Source organism: Mastomys coucha, unplaced genomic scaffold, assembly GCF_008632895.1.
Source record: "Mastomys coucha isolate ucsf_1 unplaced genomic scaffold, UCSF_Mcou_1 pScaffold21, whole genome shotgun sequence".
Taxonomy (NCBI): Eukaryota; Metazoa; Chordata; class Mammalia; order Rodentia; family Muridae; genus Mastomys; species Mastomys coucha.
This window is the reverse complement of record NW_022196904.1, coordinates 41,518,996-41,540,025: the sequence shown is the minus strand read 5'-3', so window position 1 is coordinate 41,540,025 and position 21,030 is coordinate 41,518,996. Positions and strand designations below refer to the sequence as shown.

The 21,030-nt window shown below is 39.4% G+C and overlaps 1 protein-coding gene across 3 annotated transcripts in view; it reads right to left on the bottom strand.

Moving 5' to 3' along the window:
- Window positions 1–21,030, bottom strand: part of Nell1 (neural EGFL like 1) — an 839,869-nt gene that overhangs the window by 264,820 nt on the left and 554,019 nt on the right. The gene's annotated exons all lie outside the window — the stretch shown is intronic.

The window sequence follows — 21,030 nt, the reverse complement described above, 5'->3', positions numbered from 1 at the left end:
GAATGACAAATGACATCCACAGGAAATAGTCCCATGTAGGTACACACATATACATGTGCATACACATAAAGTAGTTGATCAAACAGAGCCAAAGGTCTCTAAGTTGCATTGTAGGAAATAGGCACAAAAAGCAAAATTTTACTAGCAAATGATTGTGAAATCTATTATTAGTTTTAAACTACATTACTCTAAGAAGAAAATGCAAATTTTCTAATATTAAAACCATATTGAACTGTATATCAAAAATACAACTCGGGTCTCTCTAGGTAATATAAGTAGAGCAGCATGCAGTAACTCAGGCTAAGAAAACTAATTATAATCTCAGCATCAAAATATACACAAAGTATATTTCTGGGTAGTCTATGTGAATACTATAGGACACAGCTGACTAAGTCTCTCACTTGGATGACTGCTTTACTCTTGATATGGAAGTTTTAATAGTTTAAGAGTATCCTCCTCACTCTTGTTTCTATGTTATAAGGGAACAGGTAAATATATATGCTTTATCGGCCTCTCTTCTTAGTTATCTATGTAAAGTATCAAGGAAATAAATACACATATAAATCCACAGTTTATAGACTGTAGCCTATCAGAATTATTATAACTTTTAAAAAGTAGCTGTAGTAACTGTATAAGAATTACACCTGTTGTCTTTTGAACATTCATATCCTCCCCCTATCTCCTCTCTGATCCATCACACAACTTTATGTCTTCATCTTTAAAAAGCCACTCAGTCCTCTGGTACCACAGGATCTTTTCCAGTGTATGGATATGGACTGAACATGCAGACATAACAAGGGCTACAACATAAACATAACTACCTCTTTCCCTTGGAAGCTATCAATTACCTACAGTTTCTCAGGTAGTGGCAGGAATATGTGCCCATTTATTCCCCTCTATAATGGAATTTTTTTTGCATAGGTCTTGTGTGTGCTGTCATAGCCATTGTCAAAATTGCTACAACTACATTAACAACAGATCATAGATATTTCAAGAAATATGAGCCAATGAATGATGGCCAACCCCCATCACATATAATCTAAAATATCATATTGAAATACTGTTGAAGAAATGTTGCATCCTATGGAAATAACTCTCTGGTGAGTCTGATTCATTGAAAAAGGAACATAGTCACAAGCACTTTCAATTTAAGACATATGGATAACTACAGTGTGGTTGGGCCATAGCTAATTTTGACGTGACGCAGTAATAATTTAATGCAAGTATGTTATGGGAAGATGTCTGCAGAGACACCCTAAGAGATGACAGCAATGAAGGGACTTGAGTATTTGAAGTCTTAGAGGAGGATAACTGAGAAGAAATGCACTGGTATGCTAGATTTACATAGATAGGCCATTGTTTTCTAAGGAGGTGACATTTCCATGGACAGGACAGTCAACCCTATCACAACTCTGTAAAGAGGGACGTATGATCAATAATAGCCACCAGGGGCTCAGTGGCAACCTCAACACTGAAGGCAGATTAATGGTTAACAGCATGGGCCCAGAGCCAAGTAGCCTGCCACATCTAACTTGTGTGTGTGTGTGTGTGTGTGTGTGTGCACAATCATGTAGATGTAGAGTTCTACTTGCCTTCCTTGATCACTCTCTACCTTATAATTTGTTCACTTATTTTTTGCATCTGTATGTGTGAGTGTGGGTGGTATATATCATGTGTGCATACATGCTCATACAGGTAACACCTGTATGAGAATGTACATGTATGGACACATTTGTCTATGTGCATGTGGAGGTCCAAGGCTAATGCTGAGAATTTTTGTCAGTCATTTCCCACCTTACGTTATTCACTAAGGTAGGGTTTCTCAAATGAACTTACACTCATCAATATGGCAAGTATAGCTAGCCAGGTTGCCCCAAGATCTGACTTACTATAAGAGCACTAAGATTACAGTAGAGCTACCACACCCAGGTAACATTTACATGAGTACTAAAGATCTGAATCTAGCCCTTATCCTTCTTTAGCAATGGTTTTATCCATGAAGATACCTCCTTAGTCCTCCACTTTCGTTTTTGAGACTAAAATTAGCTAACTTGCTCAATGAACCTGGATCTCACCAATTCAAGAAAATGAACAATAGAACAAACACCAGGAATCCTTCTGTCTTTCTAATTCCCCAGCACTGAACTTTTTGGTATGCACTTCCATAATTAGCTAGTTACATTGGTGCCAAAGATCTGAATGCAGTTCCTCACAATTCCACAGCAAGAGTTTGACAGACTCTCCCAGCTCTTACCAATGTATTCTCCTCAAATTGTATGCCCTGTGTTAGAACCTGCATTCCAGGGATAAGTGTAAAACAAAAATGGACACACAGATGACAGACTGATAGGCATACAGATCTCTTAATGCCATCATAAAAGTGCTATGAAATATAAATACCTTTCCTTTCAGAATTTGAGTTCTTAGACAGACTTGAAATATACAATATATACATAATAACTCACATTATATATATGTGTGTACATATATATATACATATATGTATTCAGATCCCTAGTACTCATCTAAATGCTAGGTGGGTGTGGCAGCTCAACTATAATTATAGCGCTCTTAAAGTAGGTCAGATCCTGGAGCAAGTTGGCTAGCTAGACTTGCCATATTCATATATATATATATATATATATATATATATATATATATATATATATATGTACAATATATACACACATGTATATATGTACAGTGTGAGTAGAGATGTGGTGCCAAATGGTTTCCTATTGACAGGGCTGGAATGACTTACCTATGTACCTGGTAAGGATGGCTAACAGAGGGACTTCAGTAAAACTATAAGACATGACAAGTAGCAGAAGGAGGAAGGGAAGAGAGAGGCTTTCTGAAATGGAGACAAAATTGAAAGTCCTATAGGGTGCATTAAGTTTTCCTGATTGGCTGCATTTATGGGAGAAAATAGGCACAGACAAAAAGGGAAAGTAATTGGGGTCAGAGTTTAGTAGTTTTCAACGACAAACTTACGATCTCTATGATACCCTAAAGGCAGCATGGAGGATTCAGAAATAAAGGCTTTAAGTGGTGTGACTTTAAAAGGAAAGCATACATTAGAAAGAGGAAGAGACAGGAAACTTCAAGGATTATGGTGACTTCATATAGCAAGACTTACCTTGATACAAGCAGAAAATTTTAAATGAAGAGAGGAGGAGGAGGAGGAGGAGGAGGAGGAGGAGGAGGAAGAGGAAGGGAGAGAGAGAGAGAGAGAGAGAGAGAGAGAGAACAGGGAGAGAGGAAGAAGGGGAGAGGGGAGAAGGTTCTTGACATTCATTTGAATTTGTGAGAACCAATGCATTGATAATATTGCTTTATATTTCTCCAAAACAACACCGTCAATGTATCCCAGGTTCTATGTTGCACATTAATACAATTTCTTGCACAGATCCTGCCTTCATCATTTGACAGCAACAGAAGTTAAGACGCTAAGGATATTAATAATTCCTTATAATGTAACAAAAGTGTTGGGCCTTAGTCTCTTCAGACTAATTTGTATTCTTCTCCTTTATTGAGCAGCTTTCCTTGGGGCAGCGATGTCACCATGGACTACCTCCTCCACCCGGCCATGAGATGGAGAGTGAGAGTCATACTCACAAGCACACAGACTGCCATGGCAGAGTATCAAGTCTTTACAAAGCACAGTGATAATTGTGCATAACTACCCATATCTGCTAACTAGGTAAGGGTCCTTTAAAAGCATGTGCTTGCAATAACTCTGTCTCAAAGACCCACGGGAGTTCTATATTATTTTTCTTGTTTTCTTATTGTTTAAGTTTGCATATATGCAAGGGTCATGAGAATTACAGAGGATAAGAATTTTTGAAAATTAGAAATTAGATAAAAGGATAGTGCCTGCCTCTTCAGACATTGAAAACCAAATGTCAAATATGGCACAAGAAGGAAAGGAAAAAATAAGGTTTACAACACAGAAGGAAAACATAGAGACTGACAGAGGGGGAGCTAACATCTATTTAATAATTATATACCCAGTCAGTTCTTCCTCTTTTTGCCCTGTCAGGTGGCTGTGATCCCAGTAGCCTAGGGGAAGACAAGAGTTTGATCTTTGGTCCTTAGAAACACTGTATACAATTCAATGCAGAGTCAATATTGACTATTAGGAAAAGAAGAAAGCCATACCGAGTGCTAGATATGGTCTATACTGCCCAGGCACACATATTGGAGAGTACTCCAAACTGAAAAAAATCTAAATATATCATATGATTCCCAAGAGAAGGGCCCCACTGAAGTATATGGTCAAACTGAACACCAGAGATTAGAGGTTACACTTTCCCTGCTCAGCTCTTAAATATGAGTGAGAAGCCAGGGGGAACTATTGATGGGAAACATATAAAATAAGAAGTAGAAACCCAAACAACTCAATAGATAAATATTATGAGGGAGGCAGAGGAATCTACTTCATGCATCAACACTAATATCTGAAGACAAAAAGGGCAAAAGGCTCATAAAAAAAAAACAATATGCTCCTGAAACAAAAAACATAACCTCTGAGAACAATGATGGAGAGAAAAGAAATGATGCTCTGATATAGAAAAGGAGAGTGGAACCAAAAGAAAGGAGAAAGTGTTGGAAGTCAAAATGAGAAATTTCCACATATGGACATGCACATACATAAGCATGAAAATTAATAAGAAAGTTGCAAGACTCAGCATCAATGTCTTAATAGTGCTAGTAAAAGAAATGGAAGGCAAAACATGTATAAGCCATAGAATACAGGGTTCACCAAAGTCATAGAGCAAGACAACTGCACATTTAAAGTTTATGAATTTCAGAAACAATCCACTGAGTATCTACTCATCAGAAGAAAAGAAAATGAAACCAGTTTGTTCTAGTTTCATTTCCATTGCTATGATAAAAAAAAAAATCTTGACAAAAAGCAGACTAGGGTAAGAAAGTGTTTATCTGGTTTATAATTCTAGTAGCAGCTCATTGTTTCAGGAAAGGAAGGGAGGAAAAGGGAGGGGAGAGGAAGGGAAGGCAGGGGAGGGGAGAGGAAGAGAGGGGAGAAGAGGGAAGAGAGAGGAGGGGAAGGGAGAGGAGAGATTATCACATCCCTCCATGGTGCATGCTTGCTTTCTGCTAGCTTTCCCTTTCTTATAATATTCAGGACATCCTGACTAAGGAATTACATGACCCACAAAGGCCTGGGTTTCTGTACATCAATTCAATATCTGGATAATCCACTGCAGACATGTCCATGGACTTACCTAATCTGGAAAAATCATTGACTGAAGCTCTCTTCCCACGTGATTCTGTGTCAAACTGACAATTGAAACTGAGCAGTAAACCACATGACTATGTAACCTAAAGCAAAGGGAAGCAGAAATACATTGGGTTTTTGAACTACCATGTCCTAACCTGAAATGATGCCTTAAAAATCTGAAGGAGAAACTGATTCATAGAATAAAATAAATTCTATATCACTAGTCTTAAATGGAAGTTAAATTAATTTTAAAACTTTTACATTTTGCTCACTATAGTCCAGGTATTTAAGCAATGCAGAAATATCCAGTCAACACATTTTTTAGAGCAATAGTTTCAAACCTTTCCCATCAGGCACTTCTATAATGTGTTTCACCAAGCTAGAACGATAATACAAGAAAGAACAGAAATCCAAAATCCAGGGCTCCCTTCCACAGGGAGAGGCAAAGAGCATCCTATGACACAAGCTGTAGAGAGAGCATAGAAATCAGTTGAACTGGGTGTGCAGGGGTTAAGGTAAACAGCTAATGTCTTGAAGAGCATCTATTTCTTGGGTTGGAACTTAAAAAATTATGATAGGTACATAATAAATTAATCAAGAATATGATTATTGATGGTAAGGGGAACAAAAAGGCTTGCATGCAAGAAAATCAATGTTGTGTATCCCATAATCTGCTCATGATCATTTCATACACAGGTACACTAACAAAAACACAGAATAGTGACCCAGCAAGAGTGTAAAGCATTAACCAGCAGCCTAATTAACTTAAGTAGGGAGAGTTGATCTACAAATTGTCAAAATTGGAACTATGATGATGTAATAAAAAGCATACTGTTTTAAGACTCCAAGGGAGCAGCTGAGTCAATCTGTAAACAGAATTGGCCATCATTGTCTCATGGGTAGAAGTCAGACAGGATTCCTGGGGCCCATTTTTTTACTTAAAGCCTATTGAGGTACTAATGCCTAAGAGGTAAAAGTTACAGATGCCCTGGGGCCTGATGCTGGTTGATCCACTCACATCTATTGGAGCCTGACTCTGACAAAACTGCTTACAACTCTTTTCCTTACAGCTATGAATACCTGGCTTGGAGCAGAGTGTTAAACCTTCTCTGTCTCACTTGCCTTTTCTGTAAATGACAGTAATGTCTTCCTCATACAGATTGGCAAGAATTGAATACAGGAAATATGAATGATACCTAGGTCATTGTTCATACAAATACAGTATTTTGGAGCAGCCTCAGTCCAAATAAGTTTAAGATTAAGACAATTGCTATTTCACTATATTTGAACTCAACTTGTACATGTTGACCCAAGTTTAGAATTTAAAATATTCCAAGAAAACAGTATCATTGTAGTGTATTGAATGTTTTCACAGCTGCATACTACTTCTTTCTATGCTCATTTATTATCTATTCACATATACAAAAATTTCCTCCAATTACAGACTATTGGAAGCACTTAATAACCTAATCTCCTTTCACTTAACAATTTGAGAAATTGAAGTAAGGTATTAATATGACTTCTAGAGGGAAATGAATGAGCTTCGACTTATAATTCTCCCCTTACTCTGAGAAATTAAAGATCAGTCTTCATAGTTTGTGAATACTGACTAATTTTTAATAATTCTTGAGCCTGTGTGAGTATGAGCTAAAATTCATTCACCTAAAGAAAATGCGAAAGGCCATTCAATAACCCTCAAGACAAAATATCATTTCCCTCCCGCAGATGAGGACTCTGTCCACTGCATGCTGATTAGTTAGTGCTGGGCATGCCAGCTAGAAGACAGAGCTTTCCTTTGCTTGGTTATAGCTTGGCATGGAATGCTACAGCATAGAAATGTGCTAACCCGAGTGATTGACGAAATATCAGTGTTCCATGTGGCTTTCACTTCCTGAATATCAGAAATTATGTAACAAACAAACAATCAAAGACACCAGGACAATCTGTACTGCCAATAAGCCATGTGTGCACATCTCCATGGCCAGTCATGACATTGTAAGTTCCTTTGCCTGTTCACAGTGACCCCTAATAAAGACATTCTCACCTGACAGGAGTCTCAGGGATGGTGATATTTCTCTTTCCTGCAGCAGCCTAGAATACTGCCTGTCAAAGATAATTACCAGCAGAACAGAGAATCTATCACTTACCCATTACCCTGTTAACACATCCACAATAAGTGCATATGAAAGGAACACAGGATACTGAAGCTTGCTAGAGACCTGGGCTATGGTACTCACTGAGGTCTCTGTGTTAGAGAGAAGATTATGGAGTAAGACTAGGCACCTGTTCTCAGAGGCAAATAAGATGCATCAGGTTTGCTAAAATTAATTTTAGCCACAGGTGGCAGAGTCAGGGTCTCCTCACACCTGCAGACTCTTTAGTGACTGCTTGACAGGACTGTTTTGAAAGTTTTATGTTGGCTCTGACCCTAAGCAAAGGACGTGGACTGCCAGTTTTTGTGCAGGGGAATTACAAGGGGGCACTTTACCTCTATAGTTCCCTCTGGAGAGATGTTAGTAGTTCAGTTGCAACCTCACACCTGATAGTAGAACCTGGTGGAGTCTATAAAGGAAGAGCTGAGTTCTCAGGGAAACTGTGTTCACAGGGTGAATGTTCTGTGCACAGAAGCTCAGGGAAAACACTGAGTGTGATGGCAGGTGCCTACAAGCATAGAACTCAGGAGACTTGAGGCAGTTGAACTACAAGGCTGAGATCAGCTTGGGCTAAGTAGAAAGCTAGAGGTCAGCATAGGTAGCAGTGAGATAACTGCTCAAAAATCAAACCGAGTCTCTGCTGTGACTCCAGATAATATACTTACCTCTGAAGGGTGTACCTAGGGACTTCAGACTGCTGTTGTGAATAGTGGTCCACTCTATATATGCACCACATTGCATCAGCCCTTTGTCTGGTGAAGGATAATAAGGTTGGTTTTTTTCCTAGCTGAGCAAGCATCTGTGGAGTACAATGTCAAGTCCTCCGTACATACACCAAGGAGTGGTATAGCTGCCTCATATGGAAGATTTACTATTTTTTTTTTAACATTTCAAGGGAACTCTCCCCACTTATTTCCATAGTGGCTACACTACTTTGAAATCCCATCAACAGTAAATATTGGTTCCCTTTTGCCTGCATCCCCTTCAGCATTTGTTGGTTGTTTTACTGTCCTTTGCCATTCTGACTGGAGTTAAATGGAATCTCAGAGTTGATTGGACTTGTATTTCCCTGATTGACAAAACAATGAACAAACAATGTGCTAGACACTTCTTAGCAATTTTTATTTCTTCTTTTGAGAACTCTGTTCAAATCCTGAGCTTTGGAGGGATCATTTGGGGTTTTTTGTTTGTTTGTTTGTTTTTGTTCTGTTTTGTTTGACTATTTGACTTTTAGTTCTTTGCATATTCTGCATATTAACCCTCTGTCAGGTGTACAGTTGAAAGCCTTCAATCCACAGGGCTCCTCTTCACATGACTGCTTCTTAGCTATGCAGAAGCCTTTGGTTTTATAGCGCCTCACTTGTCAATTGCCTTAATTCTTGGGCAACTGAGGTCAGGAAGTCCTTTCTTACAACTACAGCTAGCAGTTTCAGTGTCTCAGGTTTTACATTTAGGTCTTTGATCCATTTAGAGTTAGCATCTTGGTAAAAAGATGAACGGCTGAAGTTACATGTACTCATGTTTAGGTCTTTGATTTTGTTCCATTAATCTACGTCTGTTTTGTAATAGAACATATTGTTTTATTACTATGACTCTGTAATAGATATTAAGATCTTGAATGGAAATTCCTCTAGCTTTGCTGGTTTTGCTCAGGATTGTCTTGGCTATCTGGAGTCTTGTGGTTCCATATGAACTACAAACAACTAAGAAATTCTGACACCTGGGGGGAGAGCCTTCCCCAAGGAAGAAGACATAAACTAATTATCCAAGACCAAATTGTAAACCTTGAAAAGATATATTACTGAGACCAGGATACACAGGAAAGAAAGAAGGAAGGAAAGAAAGAGAGCAAGAGGGAGAGGGAAGGAGAGCAAGAGGGAGGGAGGGAGAGAAAGAAAGAGAGAGAGAGAGAGAGAGAGGGGGGGGGAAGAAGAAGAAGAAGAAGAAAAAGAAGAAGAAGAAGAAGAAGAAGAAGAAGAAGAAGAAGAAGAAGAAGAAGAAGAAGAAGAAGAAGAAGAAGAAGAAGAAGAAAACAGCATTAATAGATCTAACAGTGGATCTACCTTGTAGATCTAATTGTTGCCTCTAATATGGTCCCAATGGGAAATTTTTTCTACCTGGTTTCAAATTCAGATCAATATTTTCTCAACCCTCAGTCTTAAGTTCACAAGAAATAAATCACTAAGCTACCACTGAAGGGAAGCCACAGTAATCTCTTATCTTTCTTCGGGTTTCAGCAAAAGACTGTATACAATTATATAAAGGTTGTTTGGGAAAGATAAAAAGTATATACCATGTAATCATGAAGGAAGGAAGTTTGGAAAAATAACTGGGATAAATAGCAATGACAACCTAGGCTATCCACTTCCTGAACATAATTTTATGGTACAGGTGCTGTGCTATGCAAAGGACTATAAGACAGTGATTGTCTTGTAATGGAATCACAGTCTTGTAAGAAAGATGGTGGCACATGTGTAGAGGCAAATGGAACTGAAGGAGGTGTATGTTTTAATGTTAATGGGCCTAAAATGTCCTCAGTGAGGCATGAATCAATATTTAGGTCAATATTTAGGGTAGAGGAATTTTTAAATCATTATGAATGTGTGTGTGTGTGTGTGTGTGTGTGTGTGTGTGTGTGTGTGTGTGTGCTCTTAAATAATGAGTCATTTTTCCATGCCTCTAGAGAGGAAATTTTATTCAAAAATCAGAACTTAGGCAAAACACCATAGTAATGAATACAAACACAGGGAGTTAGAGATAGCATGGCACGTCTACCAAAAGAAGTAAATTTGAAAATGCAGAAGGACTGGTATGGACAGGACCTCTCTGAATATTTTAATAAAACCCTTTCAGAAGGAACTGGGTTAAAATTCTATTGTGTTTCCAAAAACAAATACATAAATACAAGAGGAAAAAAATCTTTTGTCAATCAGGACAATACCCATAGTGCCTGGAAAGGGAATCAGGGAGGAGACAAACCCTGACCACTAAGGAGCTGTACAGAAGGCAGCTTCCTGGAGGGCCAGCCTTCTTATCTAGCTCACCAACCTTATGGAAAGTTGACACCCACCCCTGTGCCTGAGGTTTGTCTGGGCATAATCTTGTCAAATTTCATTGCAATTTTCTTTCAGAAGCTGGTTCAGGGAGGGAGTTTTGCTGTGAAATTTTGATTTTAGATATTAGGGTGATTATGACCAAGCAGAGAGGCCCCTTCATCTCATAGCACATCATAGAGGCTTCCTCAGCATGGCAAATCTGTTCTGCAACTACTCAAAGAAGAAGGAAATGACTTTTCTAGGAAACAGAGAGTGGAGAGCTCAGATTCCCAACAATCTTAAGGAAGCTGAGGGATCAGCTTTAGACAGTCAGCTCTCATGGACATGTGAGATAAATACAACTCTCTTGCAACCTCAATTTGGGAGAACATGAACAACCACTGACCACCTTCCACATGCAGAACACTCTCTGTTGGCTCCACGAAAGGCCTCCAGACAGTCCTTGCAGAATTTATCCTTTTGTGTCCAGTTGGGAGGTGGTTTCCATCATTTCTAGTACATTGTTTCTCCCTTCCACCATCTTGTCATTTCAGAGCACATCTGCTCCTTTTGCTTCCCTCACTCGCTCCTCTTCATGTTGGTGAAAGGTAAAGGAAGGTACTTCCGGAAGGCTTTGGGCCTTGCTAGTCACTCTGTGATGTCCCTGAGCTCCGCAGTGGCCATCTCCACACAGCTGGGCTTGTTTAGAGACAGGGGAGAGATGTACTATGAAGAGGAGGGATGGGGAAGCTCACCAGGCAAGCAGTGCAGTTCAGCCTATTGGTCTTTTCATCAGAGATTGCTGGCACACCTGCAACCTCCCCAGACAAGGGTTAGTGGTGAAGTCAGCCCTGGCTAGAGAGCACTGATACCACTGGTGAGCAACTTAATGGACCTCAGCTCCCTGTGGCATATGTAGGCAATCCTTGTGTCCAGTTTCAAAGCTCCTTCTGTACCCACTGTCACCCCCGTCACAAGCTCCCCTTCCCATAAGCAGTACAAATGTTACTTTAATATTAACCTTACTCATGATATTTAATTTATGCATTTGTTTTCTGGGCATTGGGATTTTTAAAGTCATCTATTAATTCATTCTGAAGGCACAATTTCCATAATGTAATTTCTTGGGTAGAAAGGAAATGGCTTTCTTCCATCATTACATTTCTTCAGGTACCAATATGAATGTTCCATTTAGCCTTGCAATTAGTCTTATACTTAACATATGCCGACTGCTCAGAGACACATTTATTATTTTCATTGCCTAATGCTATAAAAAAGATGCTCAGTATAGTTCAGTGCCTTACATTTCTCAGGAAATTTTGACAGCTGAAGGACCAGACATATGGGAAGGGAATCTTCATACATATGCTCTGCTCTTTCCCACAACTGGCATATAATGTTCCTGCTACAGGAATTCTTCCCCACTCTTCAAATTTCCATCTTCAACTCTAACATCTTGTTTATTTCACATATGTCTATTCATCTTCAGTAGTCAGCATCCTCAGACCCTCTACCTCTATTTCTTAACTAAGACACACATTGAGGTTCCTCTCTCATGTTCCCACAGGCCTCAGGCCTTCTCCAGTACAGTATAGCTGCCCAATGTTGTCATTGCCTGGTTTAGAGTCTGCAGCCATATGAAACTAGTCCTTTTTGTATCAAAGACTATGTTTTGTTTCCTTGGTTTCATATCATATTTCTACTTTAAACATCTGGGGTATTCGTAAGTGACTCTAAGCTTAGGATAAATAATACAATTGCCAAATACCCCACCTGTTTATTCCATATGGAACCACCAATGAAACCATTAACATCCTTGACCCACTCTCAGAAGCACTGTGAATGAAGGGGCTTAACATATGTGCCACTAAACCAACATTTTTTCTGTTTTTGCTCTAACCCAGCAGTTCTCAACCTGCAGTTTGTAACCTCTTTGGGAGTCAAATATCAGATATCCTACATGTCATATATTTGCATCATTATTAACAACAGTAGCAAAGTTACAGTTATAAAGCAGCAATCAAACAGTTTTATGGTAGTGAGTTATCACTATATGAGGAACTGTGTTAAAGGGTCACAGCACCAGGAAGGTTACTGCTCTAACCCCTGATGTGAATGGTTGCTCTAATTCCTCCACCGCATGCTCCTGCCATGATGAACCTCCATGCTCCAAGCTCAGCTTAAGGATTAAGCTGTTCTGGATTGAAACCTCCAACACTATTCACTCCCAAAGCCTTTTCTCTTTGTCAATTTGTAATCTCAGATATTTTGTCACAGTGATACAAATTTAACACAAACGTCTCAGCAAGTCTTTCTCCATGCTTCCTGACTTATTGAGAACTTTCTTATTCTATTGAAACAAACAAACAAACAAACAAAAAAAACGAACATGGAAAAGAACCTCACAATGTACCTCTTTGCTCAAGGCATGAGGAGCTAACATGAGCAGTTCAGATCCTATGTCCCCTTCAACTTGTTCCAGAATTGCTCTGAAGCCTAGTTGCTCAAAAGAACCACCCAAAGCCAGAAATTTGCCTGTTCACTGAGTGCCCTGACTTACAGGTCCCATTCATCCTGATCCATTTTGTCACCTTGAAACATTCTTCTGCTGCTGCCAACATATTTCTAGTTTCCTGGATGCTGAATTTGCTCACCAGAATCAAAACTCCTTGGCAGTAACTGTGGTTCCCTTAGTCTCTGATAATTTCCCCCTACATTCTATGCCTGCCAGGTAGAGATCATGCCAACCTATGTAAACAGAGTTTGGTGCCTGCTTGTGATAGGGGATGGTATACTGGCTGGTTTTGTGTGCCAACTTGACACAGGCTGGAGTTATCACAGAGAAGGGAGATTTAGTTGGGGAAGTACCTCCATGAGATCCAGCTGTGGGGCATTTTCTCAATTAGTGATCAAGGGGGTAGGGCCCCTTGTGGGTGGCGCCATCCCTGGGCTGGAGTCTTGGGTTCTATAAGAGAGCAGGCTGAGCAAGACAGGGTAAGCAAGCCAGTAAAGAACATCTCTCCATGGCCTCTGCATCAGCTCCTGCTTCCTGACCTGCTTGAGTTCCAGTCCTGACTTCCTTTGGTGATAAACAGTAATATGGAAGTAAGCTGAATAAACTCTTTGCTCTCCAACTTGCTTCTTGGTCATGATGTTTGTGCAGAATAGAAACCCTGACTAAGACAGATGAGTAAATAGGCTACTGGACTAAAATGCTTCTTATTTTATGTGATGAACACATTTCTTGGTGGATGTTAGGTTGGCTAATTATGTATATATTATACATATATATGCTTCCAACTGGCTCTAAGAACCATTAACTGTATATTTGCATGATGGTCTATATAAATATGTGTTGACTTTCAGAGAGGCTTCATTGTTTTTGGAGAACATGAGGCCTTAACTGTTGCTGTTATCTCAAACATTCTATGGATGTGCAGGGATTGGGGAGATGGTTCTGTGGTTAAGAGCACTTTGAAAGGGTCCAGGCTCAGTTCCCAGCATCCACATGATGCTTCACAATTATCTGTAATTCCAGTTCCAGTGTATCCAGTACCTTCTTCAGACCTCTGTAGGTACTAGGAATATATTTGGTACACATACAGACATAAAGACAAAGCACACATACACATAATATTAATAAATCTTAAAAGAAAGTCTTGTGGTTAGGCTGTTCATTTGGCTCAGGTGCTGCATGTAATACACTGTCATCATAGCATCATGAATAAGAGACATAATTTTATATTAAAAAAAGAACCTGAGCAGTAATAAAATTAAAATAGGCTTCTTGATGTTTTATGATAAATACTCAAGATATCTCATGAACCTATGACAGTGTTCTTTAAATGTCTGCTAAATGATTCTTAAATTTGAACCACATTTCAGATGCCTCACAGAAGGATTAAAAACTTGAAAACCAAAATGGAAAGGGGGAACATACCATGTGGTATGCAAATCAAAGTATTTTCCCAAATGAGTACCAGTAACAGGGTAAAGTGGGTTGAAAAGAAGATACTTCAGTTTAAGCAGGTCAGCCCCAGCAGGGAGAAGCTCCATCCCATTTGTGCCAATAGAAGATACATTTCTACGTGTCATGACATAAAAAATATTGCCGGTCAGTTTTCATTCCTTAATCCCAATATTTTTAACACACCATGTAAGAGATTAAATGTTTTGCTCAAAGCAATACAATTTCTGGCATTATCTGAATATAGAGACACTGGTTTATTCTTGCCCAAAGAGTTACTCATTTGAGATTATTTGTGATCTAATTATTATTAGTTAGCTTCAAAAGATGGCAACTTTCTATCAAAGTCAGTAGCTCTTAACCTTCTTAATGCTGTGACCCTTTAATATAGTTCCTCATGTAGTAATGATCCTCAACCATAAAATTATTTTTGTCACTCCTACATATTTTGTAATTTTGCCACTGTTATGATTTGTAATATAACTATCTGATATGCATGACATCTGGTATGTGACCCCCAAAGGGGTAATGATTCACAAGTCTGATCTAGGAGATCAAGCTATAGCCCTTCGAAACCAACTGACTAGGAAGCAAAAATGCATCATTTTAAGGAAGAGGGAATTGAGAAGGAGGGAGCCTGCATGGTGTTAGGATAGTATAAAGAAATAAAATGGCAAATGCTTTACATCCTTAAACTGAAAGGTTCCAGAAAACACTGGAGAAAAATCAGAAAATAGCTACAAAATACCACATAATTAACTCAAACAATAAGCATATTTTAAATAAGAGTTTTCAGGAATGTATCTGTTAAGATAGAAAATAACAATGCCTGAAGTACACAATGTACTGGTTTGTAGTAAAATATGCCAATTATTCTTCTGTCCAAGACACTGTTTTCCATTTGGCTTGGTAGAAAGAACCTTGGCCAGCTGGCTCTTTCTAATCTTTTCACAAAATACATTTTACTCTCGTAAAAGTACAATGACTCTCTCAGTATTTAGAATCTCTTGCTGCTTTCCTTCATAAAGTTGAGTTAATAGGCCAGCAGTTACCACTGTGATCAAAGTGATACAAGCTGTTGAGATGATGTTTAGTAAACCTAGTTCTCCAGACTTGAAGACATCCCTAATGTTGAAGTCTAATCCCACAATAACACCATGGACAGATGGAAGGACCTTCATTGAGTTGTCTGGGCATTAAGAAAGTCTCATCTCTTAACCTTCCCATACTCTCATCTGCTTGCTTCATGGGATTAAGTTAGTTACTGTGAAAGAGTTTTAACTTTGTCTCTTTCACATGTGATCTTAATCATCCACTTTCTTTTTCATCTTATATATTTTGTTATAGAAACAGAAAAGAGGTTGAGCCAGCTTCTAACCAAACAGTTAAGCTCCATAAGCTATGATCTTCATCACTCCATCCTCCTGCCTGACTGTGGACTCAGATGTAGTCTGGATGGGATCATGAACAATCAGCATGACAAGATAGGGGTGGTTATGTTTATGCCCTCTATGGGTTAGTGCTATTTCTTGCATATTCCTTGGGCAAGAAAGCAAACCCAGAAAAGGATGTGCCATAGATGAGATGACATATGGTGCTGTTGGGATTTAATTCCAAGAGTGTCAGATTCAAAATCTGTTTGGTTTATGATGCCTAGGGATTTATCTAACAACTCAATTTCTGTGAGACAGTACAAATTCCAAGCTACCAGAGGCTACCTTAATAAAGATTTATTATCTGTAAATTCAGGAATGATCCCAGTAAGCCATGTCTTCAAGCATGCCAGAAAATTACCCACAAATTGCCATGTACTCTAGCCTTGGGAATGCTAAGAGGTTCTCTGCTGGGTAATGGCTGTACTGTAGGGTAGCACAAGATGTCACTATTTAAAGTTGATAGACACTGCCCCATGAGCTGGTCTTTATGAAAACATTCTGCCTGCTCCATTATGAACTCTCTGTAATTGAAATTGATCTTGAAGTACAACAAAAATGGACGCTAGAGTCTCCATCCCCTTCTCCTTCCTCTGCTTCCTCTTATCTTGGCATAAATCTGGGTTTGAAGAAGGCTGCTCATTCTATTCAATATTTGACCTTCTGGTGAAATTCTGCCATGAGACAGGAAATGTTACACTACAGTAGGAATTAAATGGCCTCTGGTACATGGATTCCAGCTACCTGTCTCTTTAATAAATGCTATAATGCTGCACTCTCAACACATTACCTTTCCCTATTTTAAGGGCACTGTGAACTCTTCAGAAATCTTCATTATATACCCTGGAGTACAGACTAGCAAGCATACTGTGTCCTCCTGTCACTGATGAAAACCTACCCTGGATGTAACATTGCTACTGCATTGGTGACTGAGTACTCATAGCTTGTCTAGTGTGAACTGAGAAGTATCACACTTCTTTCTTGGCTAAGAAAACTTTACCTTACACATGTGGCTCATGTTACGTTTCTCCTGAATGAAGCTGTTCTTGAGACTATACCTCTCCCCAAACTTTCGAGCACAAATCACAGAAACTTCAAGACACACACATACTTGCCTAAGTGAGTGTGGTTTGGCTTTGTTTTAAGAGCACAAAGAAACTCTCTTCAAGTGAGTACACTACACCTCCCCGGTCAGCCACAAACACAGTCTTCAAAGAAGTAATGTAATTCACAATACCAAGGTTTGGGCTAGTGGGACAGCTCAGGGGATTTGAGCACAGATGCCTCTTGCAGAACTCCTGAATTCAATTCCCAGTATCCATATCCAGAGGCTCACAACAATCTATATGTGGAGCTCCAGGAGAATCTAATGCCTCTGACCTCTGAAGGCACATGTGCTCACATGCACATACATACACATACCCAAACACATACTCATATACATTATTTAAAATAATTTATTTAAAGGTATCAGAGATTAATACAACTCTAGAACACAGGCATTGTGGTCTAAACCTCCCAAATTGTCTAGGTTGGAACTATCTAGGAGACTGAATCCAAATCATCTTCCTTCCTCATCATTTTATATCTGCAACTACCCTACTTTTTGGAGAGTGATAAAGAATGCATTCTTCATGTTTGCCTGCTCATTATGGAAAGTATATCTTAATAATTGCTTATTTCTTTTGTCATATCCCTGCCCAGGATCTTTAAAATTGTCATGTTAAAAACTGCTGTTATAACAGGTAGAAGTACATGTATTTATAGACCCAGGACTGAAGAGGTCATGATTTGGAAACAAGCTTGTCTATATAGATTCTCTCTCCACTGGCTAATCAACATTAATAGTTCATTAAAATAAAATAAAATGTGATCAACACAAATGAGTTAGGTGATCTATCCAAGAATGAGATTAAAATATAACCAATACACTTCCAACAGGAAGACAGGGCATCAAATGAGGGAGTGGGGCAGCATTCCACAGTCACAACTCTGACCCATAATTGTTTCTGTCTGAAAGAATTACAGGGATGGAAAGGGAGAGGAGCCCGAGGAAAATAAGGTCCAGAGACAGGCCCAAAGAGGGATCCAGTTCAAGGGGAGCTCCCAAGGCCTGAAGCTATTATGCAGGCTATGGAATGCTCACAAAAAGGGACCTAGCATGACCACACTCTGGAAGACCCAACAAGCAGCTGAAAGAGTCAGAGGCAGATATTTGGACCAACCAAATGACAGAATCAGCTGACCCCTGTTATTGAATTAGGGAAATACTGAAAGAAGCTGAGGAGAAGAGCAACCCTGTAGGAGGACCAGCCGTCACAATTAATCTGTACCCTGGAGATCTCTCAAACCCTGGACAACCAAACAAGCAGCATACATCAGCTGATATGAGGACCCCAACACACATATAGCAGAGGAGTGCTGGGTCTGTGTTCATTCAGAGATGATGCACCCAACCCTCAAGAGACTGGAGGTCCCAGGGAGTTTAGAGGTCAGGTGGTGTGGGGGATGAGAACATCCATGTGGAGACAGGGTGTGGGAGGAAGTATGGGATATGGAGCAGGCAGAGGCTGTATGGGGGGCAGGGAATAAAATATGGAGTGTAAAAAATTAATTAATTTAAAAAATAATTGCTTTACAAAAAAAATAAGCAATATAACAGGTCTTTCTTGCAAATCTTAAAAATGACACATTCACCAAAGAAAAGAAACAGTCAAGAAGCACAATAAAAGGAATCACTTGTATAAACCGAAAGCAAGCAGCTATGGAACTAAAGAGTTCAGAATGGTACAGGGCTCTGGTGTCTTTTCTATGTCACCTGCAGTTCCACTTAGAGGTCATTATAGATTCAGAGCTCTTCACACTATTTTCAAGTGACCCGCAGAGGATTTTCTCAATTTACTCTAAAACTAGGAAGATCAAGAGCATCAGCAAAAAACTGAACTGCCTCAATTTAATTGAAGCCTGATAGAAGTAGTGACGATGACAACGATGATGTGGTTCAACCAACAAGAACAATCTTCAAACCATGGATATGCCAGTATTCCTTATGTGAGCACCTACAAATGACCATCCCAATGAACCAGGCCAAATGGCTTCAGAAAGCCACCCACGCTCTTATGTAGCTGGCAGCACTGCTCCTCTAAGACTACTTGTGTCCACAAATAGCTATGTCCTTCCTCTTGTTCACAGGTACACAGACATTTTGCTCCAACAGTATATAATGGCATGGAAAGGGTTCTATCAAATTCAGTGTGAGCCAGTGACAGGTGCTACCTTCAAGTCTGACCCATAAGCCACCTGGGCACAACCTGCCATCTCTCTGCTGCTGGAGAGATGCAGGTGCTGAAAACCATGGACAGGTGACCTCCCTAGGGAAGACTCGCTGCAGCCACACCTGGTGAACAATGGCAAACATGAGAACAAGTTACTAGGCATCCATCAGAGCTCTATAATTTCCTTACTTACAGGCAGATTGACACATGCTGCCTTATCTAATACAGGTTCAATGAAAAGAGAAAAATGGGGTTAGATGAAAGTACCAAAAACAGACTTTCTGGTCCAAGTGGTTGAGTTAGAGGATGTTACATTTTCACAATGAGGTTTTAAGTGACAGTTGCCAGGGCCTGGAGAATGCTGCCATGCACACAGCTAACTCTATTACAGAAAGCAAACAGAATATGCTCTGAGTTGAAACACAGAAATTCACAAACATGTTTTGGATTAGATGAAGTAGAAACTTGAAGGCAGGTAAGTGCAGACCATAAGGTGGTGTGACCAGTCTTAATTATCCATTCCACTAATATTCTACTGAAGGAAGTGGGCAGTAAGCAGGACTCCCAGATTATATTCGAAGTTGTATACTATGTAATTGAGTAAACATTACTCAATTTGTCCTTTGCTGCATTTGGCTAAATGAATTAGTGATAAAAACAGAGTCACCAATATGTGTTGGTGTCATATTCAAGCAAGAAATCAAAGACTTCCTTCTGAGAGTACAGAATGAACTCACATCTGAATTCTTTACTACTCTCATCTTCACCTCAGTATCTTCAATCTCTCGGTAGCATGTGGTTTCTGGTCTATCTGCACTCTGTTGTGAATCTGAGACTACCCAAATACTGTCTCGTTAATCTGTCCTTAACAAAGGCCTTGGCTCTCTCTTTTATTGGACAACACAAAGCATCACAAGGGGGAGGATTGAAAGCTACTTTACAGAAATCTTTAATCAAGTTTCCCACGGGATTAAGTTACTGACTTCAACTGACCCCACATGACTAAGATTAAGAAACAAACAGAAGCTATCAGGCAATATCCAAATGCTGCTTCTGGTGTTTATGGTGGATATTAGTTTTATAAGATTGCTTTTAATATATTTGCTGTTTCGAGCATTTATTTACCACTATATACAAACACACATACATTACTTAAGGTTAGGGTTAGGGAAAAATACATGACTTAAAATTAAAGCTATGCATTAAATTAGGTTTTAAGAGCTGAAATATGGGAGACCAAAGCAAGGAAGGCTGGCTGGAACATTGTTCTCTTAAAGACAGGGTAAGTGAAGAGAATAATAGGCTAACAGTCTTAAGTCTTTTTGAGGTCCAGGAAAAGTTTCTATCTCTTAGAATGTAAGAGGAGATCCTTTAGTAATAATTGCATCCCCATGCTTTGCTGCCTGAATAGAGAGACCTGAACCAAAGAAACTTGCTAAGATAATGGTAAAATGTATAATATGCAGGTAGACCCAACAATAGCATTCATCCCAGACTCCGGACCACTTAGCTCTCAGATCCTACACAAAACAGTGTTAGGTAACACAGCATGTGTGACTCTGCCTATATCCACTAAGAAAATTATATAGAGTTCTAACAGATGCCCAGTAACCTGTTCAAGTGGTTCCCATTGTTCACCAGATGTGGTTGCAGAGTGGCTTCCCAAAGGGAGCTCACCTGTTACATGGTTTTCAGCAGCTGCATCCCTTTCAGTAGTTGCATCCCTCCAGCAGCAGCAAGACAGTAGCAGGTTGTGCCCAGTTTGTTTATGGGTCAAACCTGAAGGTAGCACCTGTCTTTGGCTTACATTGAGTTTGATAAAACCTTATCCATGCTATATATAGCATTAAGATTAAAATTATTTGTGCCTGTGAAGTAGGGGAGGACTTGGCTATTTGTGCATTCATTAAAAGTTAATAGAA